The sequence below is a fragment of the Pteropus medius genome, unplaced genomic scaffold, assembly GCF_902729225.1.
Source record: "Pteropus medius unplaced genomic scaffold, Ma_sr-lr_union100, whole genome shotgun sequence".
NCBI classification, from domain to species: domain Eukaryota; kingdom Metazoa; phylum Chordata; class Mammalia; order Chiroptera; family Pteropodidae; genus Pteropus; species Pteropus medius.
The window spans coordinates 12,888,598-12,906,797 of NW_024340849.1; the positions used below are offsets into that span (position 1 = coordinate 12,888,598).

General features: G+C 36.2%; 1 pseudogene; it reads right to left on the reverse strand.

The window, feature by feature from the left end:
* Positions 1-7,562: 7,562 nt before the first annotated feature.
* On the reverse strand, positions 7,563-7,679 carry LOC120591061 (uncharacterized; annotated as a pseudogene).
* Positions 7,680-18,200: the final 10,521 nt, after the last annotated feature.

Here is an 18,200-nt window from a genome sequence, read left to right on the forward strand (position 1 = left end):
CTTCTGCAATAGAAGTGATATGAGAAAAAGTCTGAGCAGACCTGGGAGATGCTCTATAGAAAAAAAAAATTAAAGGCCTTTTTTTTCCTGGGATATACTAATGTATGTAAATTGTTTGAGAAATAAATGTTTTTAACCAAAGAGCACCACCTAAAGGTTCTTACTGACATTCAGTACCAGAAACTACCAAGTAATGTTATCCGAGAGAGATAAAACAGTTCCTAAGAGATTCCAATGTGATAGCAAAATGTACCCTAATGGAATCCAAGTGCATTTTAACAGTTGGTGGCTTTATCTGATGTGAATGAAACTAAAAAATCCTGTCAGAATCTTAGAAAGTTATGGCTGCAATAAAACATATGGTGCATTTATGAATACAAAGAGTCCTGCCAAAAAAAAAAAGAGCAAAACAAAGCATATCTAGGGAGAAGTGGAGGCTGGGACCCTTAGACATAAACATGGTGAAAATGACTTTCTTCACTTGAATAGACATTTCTCCAAAGATCTATAAACGGCCAATTAACACATGAAAATAGTCTCAGTTGCACTAGTCATTAGGGAAATGCAGATCAACCACAATTTGACACCACTTCACACCCACTAGGATGACTATTAAAAAAAAAAAGTAACAAGTGTTGCCTAGGATATGAAGAAGTTGGAATCCTCAAACATTGCTGCTGGGGATGTAAACTGGTATAACTACTGTGCAAAACCGTTTGGCAGTTCCTCAATAAGTCAAACAATTATTATAGGACAACAAAATTCATATATATATATACACAAATTCTTATTTGTATATATCTCCAAATTGAAAACATGTACTCAAATACGCATACACAAATGTTCATAGCAGCCCTATTAACAATAGCCAAATGGAGGAAACAACCCAAATGTCCATCAATAAATGATAAAATATGTATACCTGTAATGTATATTATTTAGCCGTAAAAAGGAAGCCAGTTCAAAATAATTTAGGAGGACCCTGAACTCACCTCCTCCCATGGTCACACCAAATCTACAGCTACAAATGTTAAGATTTCCTCTGAAAATATCCAAAAACTAGCTGAGTGATTCCTACACATTAAGTGAACAAGAAAAACCTCACATTAAAGTAGGTGGGTAAGGCTGAGACACAATCTTGCTGTAAACCCCACCCCTGGCACTGCGACCCACAATGAAGAGAACTCAAAACCCAGAGAGTCTCCCTGAGGAACAAAGGGTTTGAACCCCAGTAGTCCTACCCAACTGTTCTTAGCCAGCACCACCTCCTGGCCCCTGATCTCAAAGCTTGGGCAGTAGCCTTGCACAAAGTAGCCCTTGAGAGCAAGCCCCATCCTGCGCAAGAATGCTACCAGCAGACAAGGCCAGAAACCCAAATGAGCCGACTGGTAAAGAACCGTCTCTGCCAAAGTGAACCTGTGGAGTCTAGAAGAAGAAACTGTTCAAATGCACCGATACCAATGTAGGGAATAAAAGACCATGAAATATAAGGTAAACCTGACACCATAAAAGAAAACTAATAAAGCTCCAATAACTGATCCTAAAAAAAAATGAAGATCTATGAGCTGTTGAACAAAAAATTCAAAATAGTCCTCTTAAAGAGGTTAGTGAACTACAAGCACACACAAACAACTAAAAATTAGGAAAACAGTTCATGAACAGTTCATGAAACCCTCAAAAAAAATTCTAGAGCTGAAAAATACAATGACTGAAGAATTCAAGAGAAAGTTCCAAAAGTAGATTCGACCATGCAGAAGAAAGAATCAATGATCTAGAAAGCAGAACATATGAAATTATCCAATCAGAGGAGCAAAAGAGAAAAAGAATGAAAATAAGTGAAGAAAGCCTACAGAACTTATGGGAGACAACTGAAATAAACTATCTGCATTATGGGAATCCAGAAGGAGAAGAGAGAGAATACATTTAAGGTAATAATGGCTGAAAACTTCCCGAAAAAGGGAGAGAAATGGACATCCAGAGCCGTGAGGCCCAGAGAACTCCAAGTAGGTCCTCTGAACCTGAATAGGACTAAACAGAGACACATTATAATTAAATTGCCCAAAGACATAGAATTCTGAAAGCGGATAGCGAAAAAAGAGAAGTTATATACAAGGGAACCCCCATAAGACTATGAGTGGATTTCTCAATAGAAACTTTTCATGCCAGGAGAGAATGGGATGATATATTCAAAATATGGAAAGGAAAAAAAACGGTCAACTAAGAATTCTACACATGGCAAAGCTGTCCATAAATGAAGGAGACAAAGACATTCCCAAAGCAAACAAAAGCTGAGGGAGTTCATCACCACTAGATCTCTTACAAGAAATGCTAAGAGTCCTTCGAGTAGAAGTAAAAGGATGTTAATTAACATCATAAAAACATAAGAAGTTTAGTGTAAAACTCACTGGTAATGGTTACTACATAGTCAAAGTTAGTTCTATAATATAATGGTATATAATTTACCTAAAACTCTAGTTTAAAAGTCAAAAAATAAATGTAGTAAAAATAACCATAGCTACAATAATCTGTTATTGGTTACACAATATAAAAATATATAAACTGTAACATCAATAACCTAAATCGTGAGGGGGAGAAGTAAAAGTATAAAGTCTAGGAATGCTATTGAAGTTATCATCTTTAAAAAGGGTTATAATTTTAAGATACTCTATGTAAGCCTCCAGGTAGCCATAGGGGAAACCCTTACAGTAATTACACCAAAGAACATGATAAAGAAGTCAAAGCACACTGGTACCAAAACACATCAAAACACATCAAAACACAAAGACAGCAAGATAAGAAACAAGGAAAAATAGAACTACGAAACAGCTAGAAAACAATAAAATGGCAATAGTAAATCCTTACCTATGAACAATTACCTTAAACATAAATGGTTTAAATTTTCCAATCAAAAGACACAGCTTGGCTGAACGGATTAAAAAAATTATAAGACTCAACAATATGCCACCTGCAAGAGACTCACTTTAGTCTTAAGGATAACACATAGAAAGAGTAAAGAAATAAGAAAGGTATTTCAAGAAAATAGTAATCAAAAAAAAAAAGTAGGATGGCTAAACTTATATCCAACAAAATAGACTTAAAAAAAAAAAACATTGTAAGAAACATCCAAACCTATAAAGAATTTTTATAAGAGTTTATTTGGGCCAAACTGACAACATATGCTGGGGAGCAAGATCTCAAATGCTCTAGAGAATAAGTTTTACAATTTCTTTTACGTATGTGAAACTAAGGAAGACTACACGAGGGTGGGAGAAAGCAAAGCGAAAATTGTATAACAAGATTATGTGCTTTCTTTAAGGGGTATTACTTCCAGCATTTCAAAGGTGTGTTAACCTAATATGCAGAAACAAAGGACAAGGCTGGCTTAAAAACCTTTCACTAAAGAAGTTAGAGGCCTGGTATGTAACTACCTACCATGACCTGCCCATTTAGGAATTTATGATTTATTACAGCACCTTTTTTCATTCACAATTCCCTCTCTGGTCATAAATCAATCCAAAGAATGCATTTTTGACCAACCTTTTGGTCAGATAGTGTGGTCTCACAGCACTAGGTAGGTTCATTCCTAGGAAGTCTCAGTATTGACGGAGTCTTGTTGAACTGGTTGACCACTGGGGATAGGGCAATACCCTAATCATGGGATGTGAGTAGAGGCCAAAACTGCCCAAAATGGGAAGGGCAGGTAAATGGAAAGCAGTCAGGTTTTACAGCCTTCATTGTGAAAAAACGCTCTGGATCATTTCTACCCTGTATCCATCATGATCTGAGTTTTGCTTTCTTTCTCATGTTTCTGTACTTGATATCTCATATAACATTTATACAAGCCACAAAAAAGATTTTAAAATTATCTTATACATCTCTTTTAGCTTGGTAATGTTGTAAGATGTCTCCTTTCAATAATGTCAACTCATAAGTTCCTTTGTCTCATTTAAGATTAGCTTAAATGTACTGTGATGCGTGAAGCAATATAGAAACAGAAAAGTGAGGAATGCCAGGGAGCTGGGAAAAGAACTAGCGTGGGTTTCCTGTAGCCTTGATTATTTGACTAATTTACGACCATTGTTTACCCGTACAATATACTCTAGGTTTTCACCACTTATTTTACATTGCTTCCCCCGCGATTCCAAATCTTTTAAGTTGTTCCAACGGCCCTTATAAAACAGTGAAAAGTTGTTCCCACACATATTGAGAGTTTAACCCTAAAAACCTCAATTTCTAATGAAAACTAAGAAGTAAATAATTACCATTCTTGAGTTTGACAGATTAATGAAAACATTTTATAACCTCTAGAAACATATTTCATACACATCAAACTCGATAATTATCATGGACATATTTTTGTAAAACCCAGGCAAAATAAAGACATGTCTGTTTTACTTAGCGCTAGCTTTTATTTACTAAGGATGAATCTTAAATCACATGAATTTGAAAAGCTTTTGAGTTATTTTCTATATTTCTGAAAATTTTGGAAAACCTAATTCTGATAAGCATTTGCCTTTGAATTAATTTTAACAATACCATCCAGAGGTAGAAATTTCTCCCACATTTACAACATATATATAGACATACACAGACAGAAACAGAGACCTTTTAGTCATTAGAAAAATTATTTATAAAAGAACAGCTGGATCTAAATTTTGCCATGGAGGCAGTTAAAATTTACATTGATCCTTGACAAGTCAAGTTTCAAATGACCTCCCCACTTTTAAAATAAGGACAACCATTTTTAATACCTCAAAAAACTGGGCTGATACCTAAACTACATCATAGGTTAACCCATTTATCTAAATCTTCTTTTGAAGCTTCAAGAGACCAATTAAATGATTTTCATTCATTCTGCCTAATTTGACAGCCAGCTTCTTCTAACTGCACACACAAAAGTTAATTTAGAAGTAGCAGAGGATCCTCATCTCAGCCATTTTAGTATTAACGGAGGCTGCCTGTCCTGAGGCTTGTCAGCCTCGAAGGCACGATTTTCCATTAAGTTAGCTTTTCTTTTGAAATCTTTAGATTCTGAACAAACTTCTAGGAATAACCAGCCTTTACATGAACACATCTAGAGGAGCCAAATGTAGTAAACATCCCTAAAGAACTGCTTTACACCCTAGAGAAAATTTTCCTCAGGCAACCCCACAAAGATTCTTAGTCATCTAAGACTATCCAAGCAAGGGCCAGCAAGAGCTTATAGGACACCACCAGAACCATGACGCTTGACAAAGCATGGGCCCCTCTCTCAGGGTGAATCCATTCCAGCGTGCCCTGCCCTTCTCCCCTGGGCTCCTACCAGCTTCTCCAGGATTGGTTGAGTTACCACACTGGGTACTGCACAGCACCAGTCTCCACCACTTTGGATGTGGGGATCTGAAACAACTGTCATCACCCCATTGGCCATTTGGGTTGGAGAAGCAAGTATCCTTTCTCTTTCAGAGCTAAAGAGAGCTTAGTCTCTCATTTAACCAGCAGAGACTTTGTTCAGACTCTCAGTAAGCAATCCAATTAAAAAGCCAAAATGAAAAGCAGCAACTCATTTTTTTTTCCTTTCCTTGAGTTATCTCGACCTTTAACCATCTCGAAGATTTTCTGGGAACAGTTCAAATAAAGTCAAGAACTGCTACTTATAGCAAGGAGACCTAGATTCCGAGAGGAGACTCACCCAAGTTCACACAATGCAAAGTGGGGAGCAGTCTGCAGCACAATGGGCCCCTGCGGGTACTGAGCACTGGGTCCAGGTCTGCAGGGTGGTCCAGGGTGGGCTTCTTCAGAAGTCTGCTGTGCCACACCACATAACTGTAATAAATGACAGATAATGTTATCATGTAATGATAAAGAGTCAATCCATCACGAAGATATGACAACTGTAAATATAAAAGCAGCAAATATCGGAGCACTTAAATATATAAAGCCAAAACAGGGCTACGAGGAGAAATACACAGCAATACAATAATAGCTGGGGACTTCAACGCCCCACTCTCAACAATGGATAAAGCATCCACACATAGAATCGATAAAGGAAGAGCAGATTTGAACAAAAATATAAGCCAAATGGACCTACGGACATATACAGAACATTCCATCCAACAGCAGAGTACACTTTTTTTCCAAACACACATGGAACAGTTTCTAGGATAGATAGTATGTTAGGCCAAAAAACAAGGCTTAGCAAATTCACGAAGACTGAAATCACACCCTGTATCTTCTCTGACCACAATGGTGTAAAACTAGCAACCATTAATGGGAAGAAACCTGGAAAATTAATGAATATTTGGAAACTAAACAACACCCTCAACAACCAACTGATAAAGAAGAAATTAAAAGGAGAATATCCTGAGACAAATAAAAACGAAAACATGCCAAAATTTATGGGATGCAGCAAAAGCGGTTCTAAGAGAGAAGTTCACAGCAATAAATGCCTAAATTAATTAACAAGAAAGTTCTCAAACAAACAACTCTAAGCCTTAAGGATCTAGAAAAATGAACATACCAAGCCCAAAGTTAACAAAAGCAAAGAAATAATAAAGATTAGAAGACAAATACATGAAATAGAGAACAGGAAAAAAATAGAAAAAATTAACAAAACAAAGAGTCAATTCTTTAAAAAGATAAGTAAAATCAACAAACTTATAGACAGACTGTGGAAGAAAAAGGGGTTCTATGGAAAGTAACCTCACAGGGTAAACTTGTAACCACACATGAACTTCACTTCTTCAGCATGCATTCTGCTTTAATCCAAGCGAGCTTTGTTTAGCATGATAGAACTATGACTTACATACATTCTCTCTACCAGATTCTCCTGCTGTATATATACTGTATGTCCACTTCTTTTCATCATTAAGACATTGGGTTCTGGTCAGTGTCCAACTCACTTAAGAATAAAGAAAGCTTCAAGTTTATCAACCATGACCACGACACAATAACCAAACCTCGAGCTAGAATAAGGTTTGAGTCAAAGATAACACCTTGGCCTCAGTTATGTTTCAGCTCCAGACACATGCAAGTACAACAGCACCATGAACCACATCCCCTGGAAACCAGACCGAGTGACATAAGGACCTGATACCGTGATCAACTGTCCCCTGCCTTAGCCCCGACCAGTCAGTAGGGCCCAACCCCAACTCCCATAAAAACCATGACTAACAATTTTTCACTTATATAACCTAGCCACTAAAGGCCGTCAGGGAGCCAGGTTTTGGAGAGCACTACCTCACCTGCGTCTCTTGGCTTGGTATCAATTCCTTAAATAAATCTTTACTTTCTTTGCAGCAATCTCTTGTTCATTTCTTGTTTGGCTTGGATACACATAGGCAAGTGGACCCACTGAGTTTGTGGTAACAATCTGATCATAAATTCTTAACTGGGCAGATCATGGAGGATAGTCAATTCTCTGGTCTATAACTTCTTTAGTAAAAGGTTTATCTTTGCCTTAAGTAAGCCCAGTCCATTGCTTCTGTGTATCTAGATTAGATTAACACACCTTTGAAATGCCCAAAGTAATACTCCTTGAAGGTGTAACCATCTTTAAGAAAGCACGTATTTTTTTTTTTTAACGCCTACTGCACCCGGTCTTCCTAGGTGGTCTCCCATCCAAGTACTAACCAGGCCCGACCCTGCTTAGTTTTCAAGATCAGACAAGATCGGGCATGTCAGGGTGGCATGGCCTAGACAAGAAAGCACATAATCTTGTAATCCAATCCCTGCTTTGCTTTCTCTCATCCTTATGTAATCTTCCTTATGGTCCCTTCTTAATTGCACATGTATAAAAGAAACCACAAAATTGTTATTCTCCAAAGCATCTGAGATCTTACTCCCTAGCACGTGTTGTCAGTTTTGGCTCAAATAAACTCCAATAAAAACTCTTTACAGGTTTAGACGTTTCTTACATTGACAAGACTAACCAAGGAAAAAAGACAAGAACCAAATCAACAAATCATAAATGAAAAAAGAGACATTACAACTGATATCCACAGAAATACAATGTGTATTATATGAATTATATGGGCTACTATAAACTATATGACAAAAAAAAACTGGACAGCCTAAAACATTAAAATTCTTAGAAACATAACCTATCCAGACTGAATCAAGAAGAAATAGAAACTCTAAACAGATCTGTTACTTAAAGAAGAATTAATGCCAATCCTTCTAAGACTTCTAAGACTCTTCCAAAAAATTTAAGAGGAAGGAACACTCCCAAACTCATTTTACAAGGCCAGCATTACTTGACTAGAAAAGCCAGAAAAGGACACTACAAGAAAACGACAGTTCTATATCACTAATGAATATAGATGTAAAAATGCTCAATAAAATACTAGCAAACTAAATTCAGCAGCACATTAAAAAGAGCACTCACCACAATAAAGTGGGATTTATCCTTGGAATCAAGAATGATTCAACATACACAAACCAATCATTGTGACACATCACATTAACAGAATGAAAGAAAAAATCATATGATTATCTCAATAAATGCAGAAAAAGCATTTGACAAATTTTAACACCCATCTGTGACTAAAAAAAATTATTACGAATTAGGTATAGAAGAAATATATGTCAACATAATAAAGGCCACATGTGACAGGCCCACAGATAACATCATACTCAACGGTGAGAGGTACAAGACAAGGGTGTCTACTCTCACCACTCCTACTCAACACAGTACTGGAAGTCCTAGCCAGAGCAATTAGGCAAGACAAATAAAAGGTACTAAAATTGGAAAGAAAGTAAAATTGTCTCTGTTTGGAGATGACATGATTTGATATACATTAAATCATAAAGATTCCACCAAAAACAGATCTAATCAATGAAATCAGTAAAGTGGCAGGATACCAAATTGACATACAAAAATCAGTAGCATTCCTACACATTAACAACAAATTATCTGAAAACAAAGAAAATGATCCCATTTACAATAGCATCAAAACAATAAAATACTTAGAAATAAATTTAACCAAGGACATGAAAGATTTATATTCTGAAAGCCACAAAACAGTGATGAAAGAAATAAAAGACCAAAGTCAATGAGAAAGTATACTGCGTTCATGGATCAGAAGCATACATACTGTTAAAATGTCAGCACTACCAAAAACCATCGATAGATTCAAGGCAATCCCTACAAGATTCCAATAGCATATTTTTGCTATTGGATCCTAAAAAAACGATCCTAAAATTTATATGGAGCAACAAAAGATCCTGAATAGCCAAAGCAACATTGAGAAAGGACAAAGCAGGAGGCATCACTCGCCTTGATTTTAAGCTATCTTATAAAGCTACAGTAATCAAAACAGTATGGCACAGCATAAAAAGACACACAGACCAAAGAGCATTGAGAGTCCAGAAATAAACCCAAGCATATACAGTCAACTAATATTCGACAAAGGAGCCAAGAATACTCAATTTAAAAAAAAGTGGTCTCAAGAGAAAGATATAAAAAGCATTCAAATAGGAAACGAAGAAGTCAAATTGTCACTATTTGTGGATGAAATGATTCTCTAGAAAACCCTAAAGACTCCACAAGAACACTACTAGAAACAATAAGCAAATATAGTAAAGTTTCTGGATACAAAAATCAATGTTCTAAAAATGAAGTGTCAGAAAAAGTGGAAAAAATAATTCCTTTTGCAACTGCAACAAAAAGAATAAAATACCTAGAAATAAATCTAACGAAACATGTGAAGGACCTATATAATGAAAACTACAAGACTCTATTAAAAGAAATTGAAGATGATACAAAGAAATGGAAAGATATTCTGTGTTCTTGGATTGGAACAATCAACATAGTTAAAATGACCTTATTATCTAAAACATTATACAGATGTAATACAATCCCCATCAATAGCTCATCAGCGTTTTTTAAAGAAATAGAAGAAAAAATCATCAGATTTGTATGGAAGCACAAAAGACCCTGAATTGCCAAAGGCATCCTGAGAAAAAAGAATAAGGCAGGAGGCATCACTCTGCCTAACTTCAAATTATACTACAAAGCGACAATAATCAAAACAGCATGGTATTGGCAGAAAAACAGATACACTAACCAGTGGAACAGAATCGAGAGTCCAGAAGTAAACCCATATTAATATGGGCAAATAATTTTCAACAAAAAAGCCAAAAACACAATAGAGGAAAAAAAGTCTCTTCAATAAATGATGCTGGGAAAACTGGAAAGCCACCTACAAAAGAATGAAACTAGACTGTTGTCTATCACCACACACCAAAGTTAACTCAAAATAGATTAAGGACCAGAATATAAGACATAGAAACTAAACTTAAGGAGGATTTTATGAATTTGACCTCAAAAGCAAGAGAAGTAAAAGCTAAAATAAATGAATGAGACTACCTCAAACTAAAAAGCTTCCGCATAGGAAAAGTAAGTATCAAGATTAAGAGACAACCATCCATATGGGAAAATATATTTGCAAGCAATGCTTCCGATAAGGGCCTAATATCCAAAATATACAAAGAACTAATATGACTCAATAACAACGAAACAAAGGACCCAGTCAAAAAATGGACAGAGGACCTAACAGACACTTCTCCACAGAGGACATACAAATGGCCAACAAATATTTGAAAAGATGCTCAGCATCACTAGCTATTAGGGAAATGCAAATCAAAACTACTATGAGATACCATCTCACATCTGTTAGAATAGCTATCATCAACAGGACAAGTATTAACAAATGTTGGAGAGGATGTGGAGAAAAAGGAACCCTCATACACTGCTGGTGGGACTGCAAATTGGTACAGCCACTATGGAAAACAGTATGGAGGTTCCTCAAAAAACTAAGACTTGATCTACCATATGATCGATCCAGCAATCCCTCTACTGGATATTTACCCCAAAAACTTGAAAACTCGTATCTGAAAAGATATTTGCACACCGATGTTCATACCAGCATTATTCACGGTGGCCAAGACATGCAAGCAACCAAAGCGTCCTGCCATAGAAGATTGGATAAAGAAGCTGTGGTACATGTATATGATGGAATATTACTCAGCCATAAGAGATGAAATACTGCCATTTGCGACAACATGGATGGACCTTGAGATAATCATGCTAAGCAAAATAAGCCAGACAGAAAAAGTTGAAAATCAGACTATATCACTTATATGTGGGATATAAACCTAAAAGCAACAAAGGAAAAGGACAGAGACTCATGGACATGGACTATAGACTAGTGGTTACCAGAGGGTGGGGGCGTAAGGGAGCGGGGAGGTAGATAGGGTAAAGGGCATCAAATATGTGGTGACAGAAAGAAATCTAACTATGGTAGGTGAACACACAATGTAAATATATCTTACTGTTAAAATGTACAGCTGAAACATCGGATTTCGTTAACTGATGTCACCATTAAAAATTAATTAATTTAAAAAATAATAAAATAAAATGGAAAAAAAGGATTAAAAAAACAAAAAGGATGGTCTCCTTAATAAACGGTGCTATGAAAATTGCCACATGTAAAATAATGAAACAAGACCTCTTTCTTACACACTCAAAAAAATGAACTGCAAATGGATCAGAGACTTAAATGTAAGACCTGAAACAATAACACTCCTAGAAGAAAACATGGAGAAAAAAGCTCCTTGACATGGGTCCTGGCAATAATTTTTTGAATATGAAGCACAAGCAGCAAAATCAAAAACAAACAGGACTACATCAAGCTGAAAAGCGTCTGTCTGTACAGCAAAAGAAACAGTCAACAAAGTAAAAGACAACCTACAGAATGGGGTTAATATCCAAAGTTATTGATAAGGGGTTAATATCCAAAATATAGAGGAAAAACATACAACTCCAAAGCAAAAAAACAAATAATCCAATTTAAAAATGGGCAAGGGACCTGAATAGACATTTGTCCAAAGATATACGAATGGCTAACAGGTCCATGAAAAGATGCTCAACATCACTAATCATCAGAGAAATGCAAATCAAAATGACAATGAAATAGCGCCTCACACCTATCAGAATGGCTAGCATCAAAAAGACAAGAGATAAGAAATGCTGGCGAGCACCTGGAGAAAAGGCAACCCTCGTGCACTGTGGGTGGGACCATGAATTGGCATAGCCATTATGGAAAAAAGCATAAAAGTTTCTCAAAAAATTAAAAATAGAACTACCTATGACCCAGCAATTCCACTTGAGTATTTATCTGAAGAACTCCAAAACATTAATTTGAAAAGACATATGCATCCCCATGTTCACTGCAGCATTATTTACAATAGCCAAGATACGGAAGCAACCTAAGTGTCCATTGATAGCTGAATGGCTAAAGAGGTAGTATGCATACACACACACACACACACACACACATACATACTGGAATATTACTCAGCCATAAAGAATGAAATATTGCCATTTGTGACAACATGGGTAGACCTAGAGGGTATTATGCTAAGTGAAATATGTCAGAGAAAGACAAACACCATGAGTTTACTTATATTTGAAATCTAAAAAACAAAATAAATGAACAAAACAGAAACAAACTCATAAATACAGAGAACAAATTGATGGTTGCCATATGGGAGGCAGAATGAAGGGATGGGTGAAAAAGTACAAATTCCCAGTTATAAAAATAGTCGCAAGGATATAAGATACAGCATAGTGAATACAGTCAATAATACTCTAATAACTACGTATGATGTTAGATGAGTACGAGATTTATCAGGGTGATCACTTCGTATGGCATATAAATGTCTAATCACTAGGTGGTAAAATTGAAACAAATATATTGTATGTCAACTGTAACTGAAAAATTTAAATAAAGATCTGAAATTTATTTATTTATTTAGATGGCAAGGCATTGTTTATTATGCAACAAACCTGTATCTGTGCTGTAAGATTACAATATGTCAACATTACCAGACCAAGAACTCATCACAATATTACCAAATCACAAAAAAAAATTCAGAAAAGTTACAAATTTAAAAGCTATATCTCATCACAGTTAAATTTCACAAAAAAAGAAAGAAATGAAAGAAATGAGGCTGTAACCAAAGTACCTGTCCATGTGACTCATTTGCTAGCCATGCAAGAAATTTAACGTTGATTATAGTGGCTGAAAAAAATGCATCCAGAAAAAATAAACCTGTTAAGACCATTAGCCTTTGGGTAAGAACAGCTGCTTAAAGTGTTGAGACCAGTGGGAACAACACCAATAGTCCATTTAAATTATTTAGCGAAGGCAAAATTATTTTGAGTGGTTTTCCTTGACTCTTAATAAGTTGACAGTTTTCAGGATACTGTTCATTTGTTCCTGTTTCTTCAAGGAGTCAATGTTTGAAGTGATTGGAGAATTAGCCTCTCTGAACAGGCTGCATGAAACAGGTGAGAACATTTTTGAAGAAGCTGAGAAAACACTAATTCAATACACCTGAAGGGAAATCAGCTATGCTGTGTTACAGCTTATGGAAGTAAAAACAGGTTTACTTTGATAGATTTACACTTGTGAAAATGTATGTCTGGAAAAGTCTTTATTTCTCCATCTTATCTAAAGGAGCGCTTTGCTGGATACATTATTCTTGGCTGGTAGTTCCTTTCATTTAATAGTTTGAATATTTGATTCCACTCCTTTCTGGCTTGTAAGGTTTGTGTTGAGAAGTCCAACAATAATCTAATGGTTTTTCCTTTATAAGTTACGGTCTTCTTTTCCCTGGCTGCCCTGAGAATTCTTTGTCTTTGATTTTTGATAATTTTAATACAATGTGTCTTAGAGGCCTTTTTGGGTTGAGATAATTGAGTGTTCTGTTTGTTGACTTCTTGAATGCCAAGCTCTAGCTCATTCCTTAGATTTGGGAAATTCTTGTCAACTATTTGTCTGAAAATGCTTTCTAGTCCCTGCTCCTTTTCCTCTCCTTCAAGAATGTCTATTATTCTTATGCTTCCTTTCCTGGTGGTATCAGCTAGTTCTTGTATTTCTCTTTCATTATTTTTCATTCTTTGGTTTCTCTCTTTTTCTTTCTGATTTATTTCTAGATTTCTGTCTTCAATATCACTGATCCTCTCCTCCTTTTGGTCGGCTCTATTTCCCAAGCTTGCTATTTCATTTTTCAACTCTTGCAGTGTGTTTTTTTATCTATTTGGTTCTTTTTGAGGGTTTCAATCTCTTTGCTCTGCTTAGTTTTTTTTTTCAGTTCTTGAAATTGTTGATATGACTCGTTTCAGAACTCACTGAGTTTTTTCAGAAGTATCATCCTGAATTCTCTGTCATTTAAGTTGCATGTTTCTATGTCTGTAAGCTTATTTTCTGGAGATTTTTCTCTTTCTTTCTGAGCTGCCTTGTCACCTTGGTTGTTCATGGTGTTTAATGGACTATTTCTCCACCTAGGCATTAATGGAAGTGTTTTCTGCTTTTTTTCCAGAAGGAAGAATTATTAGGCCTCTCTTTAGCCTGTTGCAAAGAAGGTGTTTTTCTTTTGGTTTCCAGTAGGTGGCGTCTAAGCCCCTTGGATCCCTGTGTTGTTCTTATGTGCAGATCCCATGCTCAGAAGTGCTGGTGTGCAGTTTGGGTGTTTATTTGTTGAGCTTTAGATGTTCAGCTTACTGTTGTTTCAAGGGGAGAGATCTGGGGACGTCTCTCACTCCGCCATGTTTCTGACGTCACTCCAAGATCTGGAATTTAGATAACAGCATAATGTACTGAAAAGAACATTTAATTTGGTCAAAAGATCAGCTATGTGACCTTTGTAGTTACCTGAACCCTTTGGCCACACTTTTATTTTTTGGTCTATAAAATTTAGAAATTGTATAGAAGATCTCTAAAGGTGTATTCAAAAAGTTCTAACAGTCTACATATTTTTTAATTTTACAAATACACAAAATGAGAATATAATATTATCGAAAGCTATACCATGTGCCAACAGCACCATTTAACTTCACAGTGAAGGAAAAACAGAATGTTGGCCACAAGAAAAAAGTTGTGGTACACACACACACATATACACGCACACACACGAATATTATTCGGCCATAAAAAAATGAGGAAATCCTGTCACTAGCAACAACATGAATAAACCTTGAGGGCATTATGCTAAGTGAAATAAGTCAATCTGAGAAAGATGAACACTGTATGTGGAATCAAAAAAAAAAAAAATCATAGAAAAAGAAGGCAGACTTGTGGTTACCAGAGGCAGGGGGTAGAGAGAGGGGACCTGGGTGAAAGTGGTCAAAGGCATGAACTTCCAGTGATAAGATAAATAAAGATCAGCGATATAACGAACATGATGACTAGTTAACACTGCTGTATGATACACAGGAAAACTGTTAAGAGAATAAATCCTAAGTTCTCGTCACAAGGAAAAATGTTTGTTTTTACTTTGTATTTATATGAGATGCTGCATGTTAACTAAACTTACTGTGATAATCATTTCATGATATATATAAACCAAATCATTGTGATACACCTCAAACTTATACAGTGCTATATGTCAATTATACCTCAATAAATCTAAAAGAAGATGATCATAGCAAAACAGCACATGAAAAGATGCTCAACATCATCAGTCATTAGGGAAATGCGTGACAATTGCAAAGGGACATAAGAAAATTTGGGGGGGGGTAATAGATCTGCCATACCTTGATTGTGGTGATGGTTTAAAAAGTAAATACATATGTTAAAACACATCGAATTGCACCCTTTAAATACATGCAATACAGGCAGACCTGGCTTTACTGTGCTTCACAAATATTGCTTTATTTTTGTTTTTACAAACTGAAGGTTGGTGGCAACCCCGCACTGAGCAAGTCTATTGGTGCCATTTTTCCGAAAGCATTTGCTCACTTCGTGTTTCTGGGTCACATTTTGGTAATTCTCACAATATTTCCAACTTTTTTTCCCCAAACTTTTTTCATCATTATTATATTTGTTATGGTGAACGGTGATCAGTGATCTTCTGGTGTTACTACTGTAACTGTTACTATTGTAATCACCCATAAGACAGTAAATTTGATGAATGTGTGTGTTCTGTCTGCTCCACAGACCACAGCTGTTCCCCATCTCTCTCTCTTCCCCTCTCGTTGGGCCTCCCTACTTTCAGAGACAGAAAATATTGAAATTAGGCCAATTAAAAACCCTACCATGGCCTCTAAGTGCTCAAGTAAAAGAAGAGTCGCACATCACCCATTTTAAATCAAAAGCTAGAAATGATTAAACTTAGTGAAGAAGGCACGTCAAAAGCCAAAACAGGCCAGTAGCTAGGCCCCTTGTGTCAGTGAGCCAAACTGTGGATGCAAAGGGAAAGTTCTTGAAGGAAGTTAAAAGTGCTACTCCGGGGAACACACGAATGATAAAAAAGCAAAACAGCCTTACTGCTGATACAAAGAAAGTTTTAGTGGTCTGGGTAGATCAAACTAGCCACTACCTTCCCTTAAGCCAAAGCTTAATCCAGAGCAAGGCCTTCTCCCCAATTCTGTAAGGACTGAGAGAGGTGAGAAGGCTGCAGAAGAGAAGTGTGAAGCTAGCAGAGGTTGGTTAATGAGGTTTAAGGAAAGAAGCTGTCTCTGTAATATAGAAGTGCAAGGTGAAGTAGCAAATACTGCTATAAGCTGCCACAAGTTATCAAGATAATCCATTAAGGTGGCTACACTAAACAGCTAAGATAATCAATTAATGTGGCTACACTAAACAGACTTCCAATGTAGACAAACAGCCTTATATTGGAAGAAGATGCCATCTAGGACGTTCATAGCTAGAGAGAGGTAAATGCCCAGCCTCAAAGAAAAAGACTTTCATTAGGATTTAATGCAGCTGGTGACTTTAAGCTGAAGCCAATGCTCATTTACCATTCTGAAGATCCCAAGTCCCTTAAGAAGTATGCTCGATCTCCTCTGCCTGTGCTCTATAAATGGAACAACAAAGCCTGGATGACGGCACAACTGTTTACAACATGGTTTACTAAATATTTTAAGCCCACTGTTGAGACCTACTATTCAGAAAAAGATTCCTTTCAAAATATCACTCCTCACTGACAATGCACCTGGTCACCTAAGAGCTCTGATAGAGATGTACAAAATATTAATATTTTCATGACTGCTAACACGACATCCCTTCTGCAGCCATGGATCAAGGAGTAATTTTGACTTTCAAGTCTTATGATTTAGGACATACATGTCATAAGGCTATAGCTATCACAGATAGTAATTCCTCTGATGTATCTGGGCAAAGTAACTGAAAACCTTCTGAAAAGCATTCACCATTTAGATGCCATTAAGAACATTTGTGACTCATGGGGAAAGAACAAAATATCAACATTAACAGAAGTTTGGAAGAAGTTTATTCCACCCCTCACAGATGACTTGCAGGGGTTCAAGATCTCAGTGGAGGAAGTAACTGCAGACATGGTGTAAACAGCTAGAGAACAGAATTAGAAGCGCAACCTGAAAATGTGACTGAATTGCTGTAATCTCAAGAAAAAACTGTAATGGAAGAAGAGTTACTTTTTATGGCTGAGGAAAGAGTGATTTGGCGAAAGAGAATCTATACTCCTGGTGAAGATGCCGTGAAGACTGTTAAAATAACAAAGGATTTAGAATGTAACATAAACTTAGTTAATAAAGCAGCAGCAGGGTTGAGAGGATTGATTCCAATTTTGAAAGTTTTACTGAGGGTAAAATGCTATCAAACAGCATCACATGCTACAGAGAAACTGTTCATAAAAGGAAGAGTCAATATGTGGCAAATTTGCCACAACCTCTGATCAGTCAGCAGCCATCAACACTGAGGCACAACCCTCCACTGGAAAAAAAGATTACAACTCGTTGAAGGCTCAGATGATGGTTAGCATTTTTTTAGTAATATTTTTACGGTATGTACATTATTTTTTAGCTATACTATTAAACACTTAATAAACTACAGCATAGTGTTAACATAACTTTTATATGCACAGGGAAACCTTTTAAAAACTTTGCGAGACTTGCTTTATTGTGATATTCGCTTTACTGCAATGGGCTGGAACCAAACTCACAATATCTCTGAAGTATGTCTCTATATCATTTATACTTCAAAAGAAGCTATTTGGTTTTTTTTAAAGAGGAAGAAAGTGAGGCGTGAGACTTTTAAAACTGGAATCTTTTTAAATTTTTTGTTTTTAGCCAGATGAATATATGATCTACTCCAAAACTTAAATAACAGAAATAGTTTTTAAGCCAAAAAAGGGTCACTTGAGTTACTTTTCCTGCTTAAGTTATAAATCCTCTC